Raw genomic sequence first — 13,219 nt, forward strand, 5'->3', positions numbered from 1 at the left:
TCAACTTTTTATTAGTGTTAAGTCCAAGTTATGTCAAGACCGGTGTTTAAAAGTTGTTCACCCTGGACTAATTAGGGCGAGATGCTTTCAGTTTCTTCTATTTTCTCAACATTTAACAATGTTGGGTCAGAAAAGAAAAGCTCATTTGACATCACTGGTACAACTTTGTAACCTCAAATGCTTTTCTAGTTTTGATTTTACGTACTCAAATGAGAAAAACAAATTTATTCAGTTACTAATATCTAATCAATATACACATTATATATGATTGTTTGTGTTGAAGAATTTCACAGATCACCCTCAAGCCACTCCATACTATGGACAAGATTATGATAACATCACATACAATTTAGGTATGTCAACAATCTTAGATTACATATTTTGCAGAAACCAAAATAAAATATCCTTTTTATCAGGCGAAAAGAGCAATGTTAAAAAAATATCAATTGAACTTCTTGGCATAATTTCTATGTCAGCGGATCATGAAGAAGTGGATAGTTTCAAAGGTTTGGTCATTGTTAATTAAAAATAGTTAACTAAAAATGGATGAACGAATACACTTTTGATATCTATGCTTATTAGGAGCTGTAAAAAACATGTCTTGGTTTGCTTTGAAGAATAAAAAATGCTTCATATATGATGAACTGATATCGCTGAATGTCAAAGAGGCCACATTCCAAATTACATACTATGTTCCAGAAGAGAAGAATGAATCTATTAGCATATGCCTAGGGTTCCCTGGTTATGAATATAGATGTTTGGAAACTAAGTATCACCTGAAAATAGTACAACTAAAGTATCCAGAGACCTATATTTGGATAGATGACATTAATATGCTGATCATGAAAAACCGTAACACAAAAAGGAATCCTTGTATCCACGAGAAGTACAATGATAAATTAAAGGAGCTTATTTTTAAATTAACATTTTATTCCAATGCTTCCTGAGTTTTTAACTAACTTTTTTAGACCTTGATGATCCAGAAGTTTGGATGTGAGCCACCTTACTTCAATACAAAAACATCTATACCTTGCAACACAGGAGTGCTCAACGCAATAGGTATTTTATACAGAACTATATGTAGTTAACAGTTATTCATTTTAAATTTGTTTTTTGACAATTTTGTATACAGTTCAATATGTAAATAAAAAAAGAAAAAAACATGAAACTAAGGAAAGTTCTAGGTTGGAAACCTATCTTTCCTGACAACTAATTTTCTATAAATAAGTCCACAAACACATATCCAAACAAAGATCACCACTAGATAAAAATAGATAACTAGGCTTCCATAGCAATATGCGTTCCACTTATTGTATTTAATTTAGGAATTATTGTTGCTTTTCAAGCCACTATTACTTCTTTATAATTCAAAATCTCAAATGTTTGCACATTTTTCTGGAAGCATTAAAAGATTTCTAAAATCCCCCCAAAAGAATTCCAGGCAAAAGTTTTCAGTTTCAAGACAAGCCATTAACCTACCTTTGGTCAATCATGTGAGATGTCACATAATAATTGGTTCGACTGAAAAATAATAATTATTTCCAAAATTTAAAATATGTATTGTATATACTGTATACTGCGTTTTAAGTCTTTACGCCTTTGACCTATGTATTGTACTTTATATACATATGCTTGTAAAGCTATCTACAAAATCAAAAACGGCTGAAATAAGTACACCTTTTAGCTTTTATTTTTCATGATTATTGAAACATCTTTGAGCGGAAAGATTGACTTTGTTGTATTCCTTATCCTAATCCCATAATTAGGGATATGAGGAGTATTTATAATAGATATTAAAATATCTCATTTATGTTTAGCACATATGTTTATTGGAAAAGCTTTTGAACAGATCTACACCCCTCCGTGTACTGCAGGAGAGTTTACATTTAAGGAGACAGTTATCGAGAAGTCTAAAGGGAATGAAACCCTAACTGGAGAAAATGGAGCAGTATATACCAAGAGGAGAGTTCTTATTCGTCTTCAATATTCAGAAAAATACCAGATTATAGAGCAAACTCAAGCATATACAGGTAAATTGATTGTTGATTAAATTACTTTTCCTTGTTAGGTAAATTAATTTTAGGTGAACCCCAGCGGCACTTTCCCAATGGGGCATTCCAAAGTGACAATATACCAAGAGCAACTTCACAAATGTGCGATTTACCTAGCCAAAAACTTCCAAAAGGTTAGGTTAGGCCTTTGCCCTTTAAAGGCACTGCTGGCTGCAACAGGGGGACCGAGTGCTGTGATTAGGATTGGCTACAGAACTGGGTGCTTCGGCTAGAACAGGCTAGGACAGACTTGAGAAGTTGCTGCTTGAGAAATTACACAGTTGGGAACTTGCCACTTGGAAAAGTATTGTTTGGAAGGAAAGACTATTTGTTTGCATATCTTCTATTTGAAAATTGTGGTTGTTCAATTTAAGTGACTTAAAGATTTAGTCATAGAAAATAAAAATAAGATTGACAGAATTCAATCTAATTTTAAGATATCTTTGCCATTCTTGCTAATATAAAGGTTTTTAGGGTACTTTTGTAATTCAGGCCTGCAAATCATTAAATGATTAATCAAAATTATGTATGCTGTCAATTAGCAGTACCCTTGATCCCTATAAAGCTATATTTATGCTTAGAATTGTCTTTGTTTGCTGAGATTGCTGGATATCTTGGGATATTTCTTGGTATTTCTTTTCTTCAACTAGTTGATTTCTTTATATATCTTCACAATATTATAACTCATGGATCTTAAAACTAAAAAATAAATGATTATTAAAAAAAAATTAAATTAACAGTTAGAATTAGGGTTTTTATATAAGACGTAAAGAGATAAGGAGATCAATAATCTGGTGCCAAGATCAAAGTAAAGAGCATTTAGTGAACTTTAAATAGTAAACAAAATGTTAGTACCATCTGTGTTCTTTATACAAATCAAAATGTAGAATATATGCACAATAATAGGCAGTAGATCGTCAGATAATCATGATAAATAAAACTAACCAAGGAGCATTATTATGACAGTAGGCATACTTTATAAAGACTCTAGAGTGGCCTGTATGATTCACAACAGTACCCTTTAAACATTTGACTGATCAAGTTAATCTTTAGTAACACTTGTGATTGTTAAACACGTTGTTTACAAGCTATTATAATTCAAAATATTGATATTTACTCTCTAGACATGAGACAGAAAAAATTCTTTGATTTAAACGAAAAAAATCAGTAATGTCAGCTGGGAATGAGCTATGTGTTCACACAGTCTGTATGTAATTTTAAAAGCAAGAAAATGGCAGACTACATTTTGGAAATGCCATGACCAGGGGTATTTTGTGCTTGGCAATTCAAGAGTGTTGCTTCTAATATTAGTTTGAATAATGAATCCAGCAACTTATATGGTTTCTAAAAATACGATTATATGGTTGCTAAAAATTTAAAAATTGGTTTCCTCACTCCTTTATTGTTTTATCATTATTGACATGAAGGCTGTAGGTTAAACCAAATTTTATTTGTGAATGCATTATGGAAGTCCGTTCAGAAAAAAGTGACGGATGAACTGTTTTGTGGAATCTGTATTTTCAGACCTTCAGAAAATCTTCACAGTTCAAAATATATCTCTTTTTTCAAGCTCAAATTCTTCTTTTTCCAAAAAGCATCTGTTTTGTTTAGTTTTTAAAATTTATTTTTGTCACTTCATCTTTTATTTGCTGGCATCTACTAGATTTATTTTATTATATATATTTTATTTTTTTAAAAATATGCAAGATGTCATCTTTTATTACGTGGAAATCAAGGAAACAGGGTCCCCTTAACCATGCCAACCCTCCACTAAGTTTGTTTTATAATGCTTAAAGGGAGTGACCGGCTATGTAAGATAGTCGAACTGAGCATGCAGTGTTGTGGAAAACTTTTTACGGATTCATTTGAAGCATATTAAACTTTAAGTTTGTGCGCAAATTAGACGTTCAAAACTCCTACTTCGGGGGTGGATACGTTTTCAGAATTAGTTTCTTTTTAATTATTATTAAATAACGAAAACGAAAAATAAAGTAAGTATTATACAGTAATCTAACTAGATGGCTAGGAACTTTTGTTCTGAATTATGGAACCCCTAGATGGGTAAAAAGGGTAACTGGAGCATCAGACTCTGTTACATCTGGATGGGTTACAACCTAATTTACATTTACAAAAATATTTTTATAAATAAAATTATCAAGAGTCAGAACCAGAAAAATGTGAAACAGGAGGACAACATTAAAGCAATAATTAACTGTATTTTACATTGTTACAAATCCAATGGTTTCAAAAGTAACTTATTAAATCACCTATAAAGCGAGATGTGTCTGTTTACACTGCACAATTACTGTGTCTCATGTTCAATGGATGATTTTAAGTCATAAATTGAGTCTAAAGGTCGTCTTTTTTTCTAGAGTTTCCGAACAGAATTTGTATCAGTCCAATGTCGCTTCATTCACTGCAGTCCTAATAGCCCTATATAATTTCTTGATTTATCAATTTTAAATGAACTTAATGATAAAGTAATGGACACTAAAAGACGACTTTGAAGTAAGTCATCGTGCAGAAAATGGTTTCAAATCACAGATCAGTACCTGATCTGTGATTTCCATACCAAACGTTCATAGACACAGCTTGTCACACAATCTATTTATAAATATAAGGGAACTGAACGTGAAAAATTATTAAATAATCTTACATCCCAATACCAATAGTTGAATTTTTATCATCTTATTTGTTTTGGATAGTACAAATTATTTTAAGAATAGAATTTTCAGTTTTTTATCACTGAGATAATATTAAATTAGAAAGTTTCGAGACACCTGGCGGCCAAATATTGAACTTCATATTCAGAGACAGCTGTAGGGACAGTATCACCCACTCTTAATAATATGTAGGATTCAACAAGGAAGAGGAGGTAGCTTCTGCCTCCTTTGTAATTAGGTTTTTAAGAAAAGAAATGACTAATTTAAGTTATACCACATTTTCTGCCTCCCTGCCAAACCAGTTCCTATAGATATCACGTCATGAAATGTCCAAAATATCTTTGAAAATTCCAAGGNAATTTAATATTATAGCACTATGATTACTTTTTAGCCAGGTGCCAAAATATACAGCTAATTTAATATTATAGCACTATGATTACTTTTTAGCCAGGTGCCATAAGATACAGCTAATTTAATATTATAGCACTATGATTACTTTTTAGCACGGTGCCAAAATATACAGCTAATTTAATATTATAGCACTATAATTACTTTTCAGCACGGTGCCAAAATATACAGCTAATTTAATATTTTAGCACTATAATTACTTTTTAGCACGGTGCCAAAATATACAGCTAATTTAATTTTATAGCACTATGATTAATTTTTAGCCAGGTGCCAAAATATACAGCTAATTTAATATTATAGCACTATGATTACTTTTTAGCGAGGTGCCAAAATATACAGCTAATTTAATATTTAAATTTTTTAACATCTTTAACGAAATTTACCAAGAAGTGAGCATGCATAATAAATTATACAAAACATTTATATCATTATTTTATATCATTATTAATTTGATGATATAGTTTATGTAATTAATCTAGAATATAAGAAAACAAAACAAAAAAACAATGTTAGAACCAAACAAACCTGTGTGAAATGATTTTGACTAATCTAGGATGACCGACCTGCAATCCTTTAATCTTTGACGCTTCAGAAAAATTGTACGCTATAGCGTACACTTTACAGAAAGGAATTGATTTTCTCATCTCTACGTCTTTGCAATCTATTCATGTAAACCTTTGATATTTCAAACTTTGGGTTCCATTAAATGGATGATCTAAGTTTGAATTATCAAAGGTTTACACTAAAAGGTTGCAAAGATATAGGATTATATGACTCATGGCGACCACTCAATTCCTTTGAACATCACTATGAGTGATAACCACATGGAGGTCTCTGCCGTTGGTGATGAGAAAGGTTTAAAAGTATTCATTTTATAATTGAAATCAAACATTCTCATTTTTTTACATATAACTGTCGAACACGAAGACGCATTTAACTAGAACATAATACAGAATTTAGTTGTAAGAGGCCAGGGGTTGTCAGCCTCTGTCTTATCAACCTCAGCTTTGAATTTCGGATCCCCACGCAAGAAATATTCATCCTATAATAAATGGGTTTTAAAATATCAGAATTATAAAAGAAAATATATACAATACTGAATGTCGGCCTTTCTCTTGATTTAAAACGCAACAGGCTTTTTTCGTCCTAGCACTCTCATTTTTAACACTATCGCCATAACATTGTGTGACTTTTAATAAATCTAGAATTATTTAAAGGATTTTTTGTAAAATAAATTTTCTTTTTAAATGCATAGGGTAAGGTAGAGGACGGTTAAACGTCCGATCTGTGTAAAAACAAAATCTTAAATAGCCTTTTTTGTGACTAAAGACTATATTTTTGAAAAGTCCTTGGAAAATGAATGTAGAAACATGTGTCACGCTTAAATATTTGTGTAAAAAAAATTACATTTTTTTACCCTTTTTTTGGCATTTTTTCAACGCTCCCTAGCACCCAAACTATTAAAGTTATTTCAAACCTATAACTAAGGTTAAATTATCAACAACAAAAAAAAATACAATGAGAGTCGTAAAACTGTGGAATTGGAAGACGACATTTATACAAAAGTTACAAATTTTAAATAATCCAATGAATAGAAAACTTAGCCTTATGTACAGTGCAGTTAGTACAGTCTACAGACATATTGATAAGATTGATAAAATGTCGTCTTCTGATTCTATAGTTTTACAGATATCATTGTATATTTCGTGATGCTGCAGGAGAAAAGGGTGTTTACTAACCGACATATTTTCTGCAATGTATTCCATCAGATCTTTGATGGATTCAGATGTTTTGGTTCTCTTTAGCTCCAGCTCTTTACGTAACTAGATAAAAAACAAGTTTTAAATAAAAAATCATCCAAAAGAAACTGATTTTTTGCCACAAAATCAAATATTCTAATGCCTATATCTTTGTCACCTGAAAGTGTAAACCTTTGGCATTTAATATTTAGATAATATGATACAATAGAATTCATAGTTTGAAATATCTAAAGTCTACAACATCGTGTTGCTGAGATACATATATTATTTGCTCTATGTTTGTCTACAGTCCCTCACTCTAAACTACTGCAGAAGGTCAAAGGAATTGAGTTTTGCCACAAATTATGATTTTATAATCGCTATATCCTTTCAACCTGATGGTGTAAACCTTTGATATTTTAAATTATCATTTTTGATCTAAAATGATTCATAGTTTGAAATATCTCCGGATTCCGACATTCAAATGCAAAGATATAGGAATAAGAAAATCAGAGTTTGTGACAAAAACTCAATTCCTTTCTGCGACATTACTGATTACGAATTCCTGACCACATACTTCCTCTAGTTTTAATATTCTAAGCACAGTTGTCCGGTTACATGATTGAAAATTGAAAATATTTTGTTTTTCTTCATACACAGACTGCTCATACACTCTATACCTGGATAGGCTGAGCAGGCCTATAGTGTCCCGGCACGCCATGCTACGGTTCCATATGTAATGTTTTTTGACTGACATTCAATAATTGAATTTTACAACTTTTAAAGAAATACTCCAATTTTAAACATAAAACAAAGCGTTTATGAATATAGTCTAATTTTAAATATTTTGCATTTCCTATTCAAAGGATCCTTAAATATCCCTGAATACAGATGTCTCCTGATTGGTCGTGTACAGTACACAATAGAACATGCTGTGGAAAATATCGCATATTATAGCTGATAATCAATCTCTGTAACTCTCTTATCTCTGGTTTAAATATATAAATCAATTCTTTACCTGCTCGACACGTTTCTTTTCTTCAGCTATATCTTTCCCCTTAGCAACCATTTTTATGTTAAATTTAAATCTGGAGAAAAAAAATTACGTTTTTACAAAAGTTCTTAGAAATAACAAACTTTTCCAGAATTTTTCATTAGAATGTAATATATGTTCTTAAGCAAAAAAAATGGTCAAACTAGTAATTTAGTATGCAAGATCTCTTCTGCAATTATTTAATAGTTTTCTAGTTCTTCTTCTATTCGTAAAATGTTTCATTTTTAACCAATAATACAATAATAATTTAGTAAATATTATTAGCAACTACATACTTTAAGTTGAGATTTTGAAAGTTTATAGATTTTCCCCGAAAACATAAGATCAAGGAAAAATAAGATTTTTTAAAATTTGCTGAAAGTTAAGTGTGTACGACTTTTTCATTTTTTTCGTTTATCGTTGTGAACGACCCATTTCGTTCATTTTTTTCAATCATTCGTATTATCATTAAACAATCGTTCAGAAAAATTGTTCGTTCATTGAAATCTTTTGTTTAGTTAAAACAATTTGTTAAAAAAAATCGTATTTGTCGTTTTTAAAAGGCGGTATTTTTCAATCTCTCTGAATGATCCTTTTTGATAGTCCAACATTCGTTTTTTTTCTAAAAGACACCATCATTTGAGAAAAAAATTTGTTCTTCAAAATTTCGTTTTTTCACAGTCTGTAGTAAATACCCTACTCCAGAACGGGTTCTCTAACACGTATCTATCCAGGTACAGTTCAGTTTCTCTTAGCTATCAATATTTAAACCTCGATACCATACCATCTGGTAAACTCTCAATGCCAACCATAAACTCTTAATCTATCAAGTGTAGTGTATTTTTGGTTTACATGTTACAAGTTAGAGTTAATAGACGTAATTACAATTCCTATGTCGTTATCTATATCACATGATTAAGGCAATCATATTAAGTATAAAAGCACAATAGAAATCGGCGCAATTAAGATGTAGGTCATTATTTATCCCATGATTTACGCTAATCATATTCAACTAAAACACAGTTTCAATGATGAATAATGATTTTACTTACAAGTTTACAAACATAGATTGTTAATTATATACAACGTACTGCAGGTTTATGCTACCCAATATTTGCTACATATCGACTAAATATATTTAGAATCCCTATCATACTAACAGAAATAGAAACAAATATATACGGAAGTATTGTTATCAAGTTTGATAACAGCTATAGGGCTAAATGCAAAAGAGGTTGGGGGGGGGGGTTCCTTGAAAAGGTTAAGAAGGAGGGGGAAGGGAGGGGGGCAATCAAGGCCACAACTTTAAAATGGCTTACAATAGAGCACTTAAACTATATAGATGCAAACATTTTTTGCATACTTTGATGATGCATAGGTCATGGTAGAACGGTCAAACGGCAGATCGTAATTTTTGTCAAAAAAAAGTTATATTTGTTAATTTTTTGTAGAACACACTGTATATATTCATGCTGTTAAAATATCAAAGTTATGTTATTATTACTTATTGATAATTTTTCAGTGAACCCTCTTAAAAGTTTGGAATAGAAAGACGACATTTCATCTATCTTATGTGTATTTGATGTCATTAAAAAGAACCTAGTTTTACCAGCAAATTAAAAATTAACCATTGGATGTAAACCAGCAATATGACTGTGTTAATCATGTATATTTTCATTGAACTACAGGGTGTCCCAATAAACATGGGAATTCAGTGACGAATTCGATATCGTCTTTTTAAACAATTCTTTGATTTAGTATAGTGATACCTACTGAGAAAGCTGTAATCTGTAAGAGTTTTGTCTGCTATGTTTACAATTTGTTTGTTTATGTTTTGACAGCAAACGGTTGTACTTAGTAAATCAAGAAAATTGCAGAATACTAACAGAGTAAACTTGTCCTTCATCACTGTTCATGCATAGACATTATCGACACATCTTTACAGCCATTTACCGTTTTCATTAAATAAACTCTAGCAAACATAATAATAGTATGGCTTTTGAAATTAGGTATTACAATTGCATTAATGCTAATTCATAACAAAGACGATATCGAATTCGTCCCTGAATTCCCATTTGGACACCCTGTATTTTAAATTAAAACTTGAGTTATAACAGTCACTTTCCTCTTTCACAGTTTTATTGTTCATACTGCATTGGTTGCATTATCAAGGTGTTTTAATTTAAACTTAAAGTAAATAGTTCTTTTGCAATTGCAGAACTTAAAAGGGTGGTGAATTTTTCGACCTACGCAAATCCTCTATATTACACTTCTGACCTACTTCCACGTGGTTTTCCAGCTGCTTTTTAGCTGCTGTAGGTCGGTTAAACTATAGGTCAGTTGCACCTTAATTAAAAAAACTTTTGTTTGATCCGACCTACTGTAGGTCTGATGTTCTTCAATTGTAGGTCGGATGTACAAATTTGTAGGTCGGATGTTCATCGTTTGTAGGTCGGATATACACATTTGTAGGTCGGATATACGCATTTGTAGGTCGGATCATACTTTTTTTTGTAGGTCGGATTTACATATTTGTAGGTCGGATATACACTTTTTGTAGGTCGGATTTTCAGATTTGTAGGTCGGATATACGCATTTGTAGGTCGGATCATACTTTTTTTTGTAGGTCGGATTTTCAGATTTGTAGGTCGGATATACGCATTTGTAGGTCAGATTATCATGATTGTAGGTCAGATTTACACTATTTGTAGGTTAGATTAACATGATTGTAGGTCGGATTTACAGTTTTGTAGGTCGGATCATACGCATTTGTAGGTCGGATGGTCACTTTTTGTAGGTCATATTGTCATCAATTGTATGTCGGATGTTCATCGATTGTAGGTCGGATGGTCATCGATTGTAGGTCGGATGATCATAGATTGTAGGTCGGATGTACACATTTAGTAGGTCGGATGGTGACTATTTGTAGGTCAGATGATCATGACTAACTAACTAACCCGTGGTCGCAGCGCTCGGCCCAGAAAGTGTCTAGGTAATTTCCTAATATATCTGCACCTCTGTCAGAGTAACAATAGAAGAGCATTCATCCTTTAAACACATTTTTCAATTCAAAAGAAAGAGAGAATATATTTTCATGTAGAATCTTAAACATTAAAGCTGAGAAAACTCCGTAATAAACAGATTTCAGACCCTAGATACATTAGGATAGATTGTTTATGTAGACTAAAAAGCTGAAAATTGTATATCCCTTTGTACATTATAAACTTGTCATACAAAATGGTCAACAAATACACGTTTTACTTCTCGGGGTCAAGCTGTAGAAAACAAATTTAACTGATCAGTATCTTGTCGAATTCTGAATTGTGTAATCTGGTCAAAGAGAATAGAATATATATTAGAGGGGAATTTACTAGAAAAAAGTGTAAAACGGCCATTTTGTTGTACTGTGTCCATACTGCAGGTGTACTTCACATATTTATGCTATATAACCTTTTGAGCCCTGAAATATCATTTTATAGAAAATCTAAAATTTATGTTAAAAAAAAACCAAATTATGAAATAGGCTGGTTTCATAATTGACCAATGATCATTTCACTTTATAAAGGATGATTTTCCTGTATAACTACAAATCAAATGATGTTTTTTATTCACCTAATTCATTATAAAGTTTATTTAACAGCTATGAAAAATTCGAAATTGAAATGAAAAGTCTAGGGAACATACTGTATTAATGTACTCTACTGCACATAATTTGTCAACATTTACATGATTTGTACAATTTGAACTCCCTTTCAGGCTGAAAGGGACTGAAAAAAATCATACCGAGAGATTCTTTAAATTCCTCTATAATATATATTCTATTCTCTATGATTCTGGTCCTCTATACAATAACAAAACAAAGCATACATTTGTGCGGGGCATAAACAATGCTTGCCGCAGTACAGAAAAGGATTGAACCCCTGGGCGCCATAAGCTTCTGCTATGCAGACACGAGCCTCCCAGATTTGCTAGGCATATCGAGCCTCCAATATGAAGACCAAGCCTCCACCATGCAGTGAACTAGACTCCACCATACTGAAAAGCTTTTTTTAAATCTTGGTTTTTATGTGTAATGAAAAATATTAATTTATTTATTGACATAGTGGCATGAGAGGTTTCTTAAAGATGAGAAGTATTTATCAATTATCATAAATAGTTCCTCATTATGACTAATAAAGTGGTATTACATTCTTTACATGAAAAGAAAAATATTTCGAGAAAAAAATTTGATTTAAGCAACACCTTTTTTTGTAATTCAAATTAAATCTTGAGAATTTGTATAATTTATTAAAACCTTAACATTTTTCAAAAAAAGATATTGTTTAAATCAAAGATTATACAACAAAACAAACTAAATTTACTCCAGAAATATTTCTCCAAATATCTTCCTTTCTGTGTAAGAAATGTTTAAAGTTTTAATAAAAATCGTATAAACCACTTTATGAGTCCATGCAGTTTTTAATAATGACAATTAGTGAAAAAGTACAAAACAATAAAGATAATAAAGAAAAAATATAATACTAATAAGCCTGTTTTTTAATTAAAAATACTTTTTTGACTTCACATCAAAATATATGCGCATTTTAATCTTTCTTTGTATGACTTCAAAACCAAGTGCTTTTGTTTATCTTAATCAGAAACCCGATCTAAATTCACAACAGATTTTTTTTATATTTATATGATGTTTAGTAAAACAAACTGTATGAATCCATTGCCAATGGCCACAATCTAAACAAATTTAACTGGGAATTCCGGGAATTATTAAGTTTTTGGATGAAAAATTGCGATTTTCAATAATCTAGCCGCATTACGCAAAAGATACCTTTAACCCTTTCCCTTCTGGGTACAAGTAAACCAGGGTACTCTCCCCCTTTAAATCCAATGTTTGATGTCCAAAAATGACAAATAATACATCATTGGAAAGCTATTTTTTTTTGGCAAAATCAAATTATTTAATAAAAATGTTTGCAAAACAAAAATGCTCAACACATGATAAAATATACATTTTTAAAAAAACCCTTGACCATTTCATTTCATTGCAAATTTTTAAATAACCTGTAATTAAGAAAAACTGAAAATGTGCAAATTTCCTTTGCCGTGTTGTATGCAAATAATTCGAAAAAAATTCTTTGCAAAACTTGTACAATCCGTTTCCTTATGTCATAGATTTTCCAAAAAGCTAAAAGTTATCAAAATCTGACAACTGAAAGTGGGTCAAAACAAAGATATAGTTTGTTACAGGAAAAAGTAGTCATTCAGGCAGTGTGCTTGATGAATGCAGGCGCGCAGTTAGAATAAAAGCATTGTTTTAGACCTAAGCGGAGG

General features: G+C 31.2%; 1 long non-coding RNA gene across 2 annotated transcripts; it reads right to left on the minus strand.

Moving 5' to 3' along the window:
* Positions 1 to 210: 210 nt before the first annotated feature.
* LOC111713779 (uncharacterized) lies at positions 211 to 5,064 on the minus strand. 2 transcript variants are annotated; one of them, XR_002767787.1, is made up of 3 exons: positions 4,832 to 5,064; positions 4,604 to 4,655; positions 211 to 4,484 (listed from the first exon to the last, which is right to left on the minus strand). It is a non-coding gene; the product is annotated as an uncharacterized LOC111713779 (long non-coding RNA). The 2 variants fall into 2 exon arrangements; XR_002767786.1 differs by having other exon boundaries at positions 4,604 to 5,064.
* Positions 5,065 to 13,219: the final 8,155 nt, after the last annotated feature.

The sequence above is a fragment of the Eurytemora carolleeae genome, unplaced genomic scaffold (assembly GCF_000591075.1).
Source record: "Eurytemora carolleeae unplaced genomic scaffold, Eaff_2.0 scaffold1473, whole genome shotgun sequence".
In the NCBI taxonomy this organism is placed as follows: Eukaryota; Metazoa; Arthropoda; class Copepoda; order Calanoida; family Temoridae; genus Eurytemora; species Eurytemora carolleeae.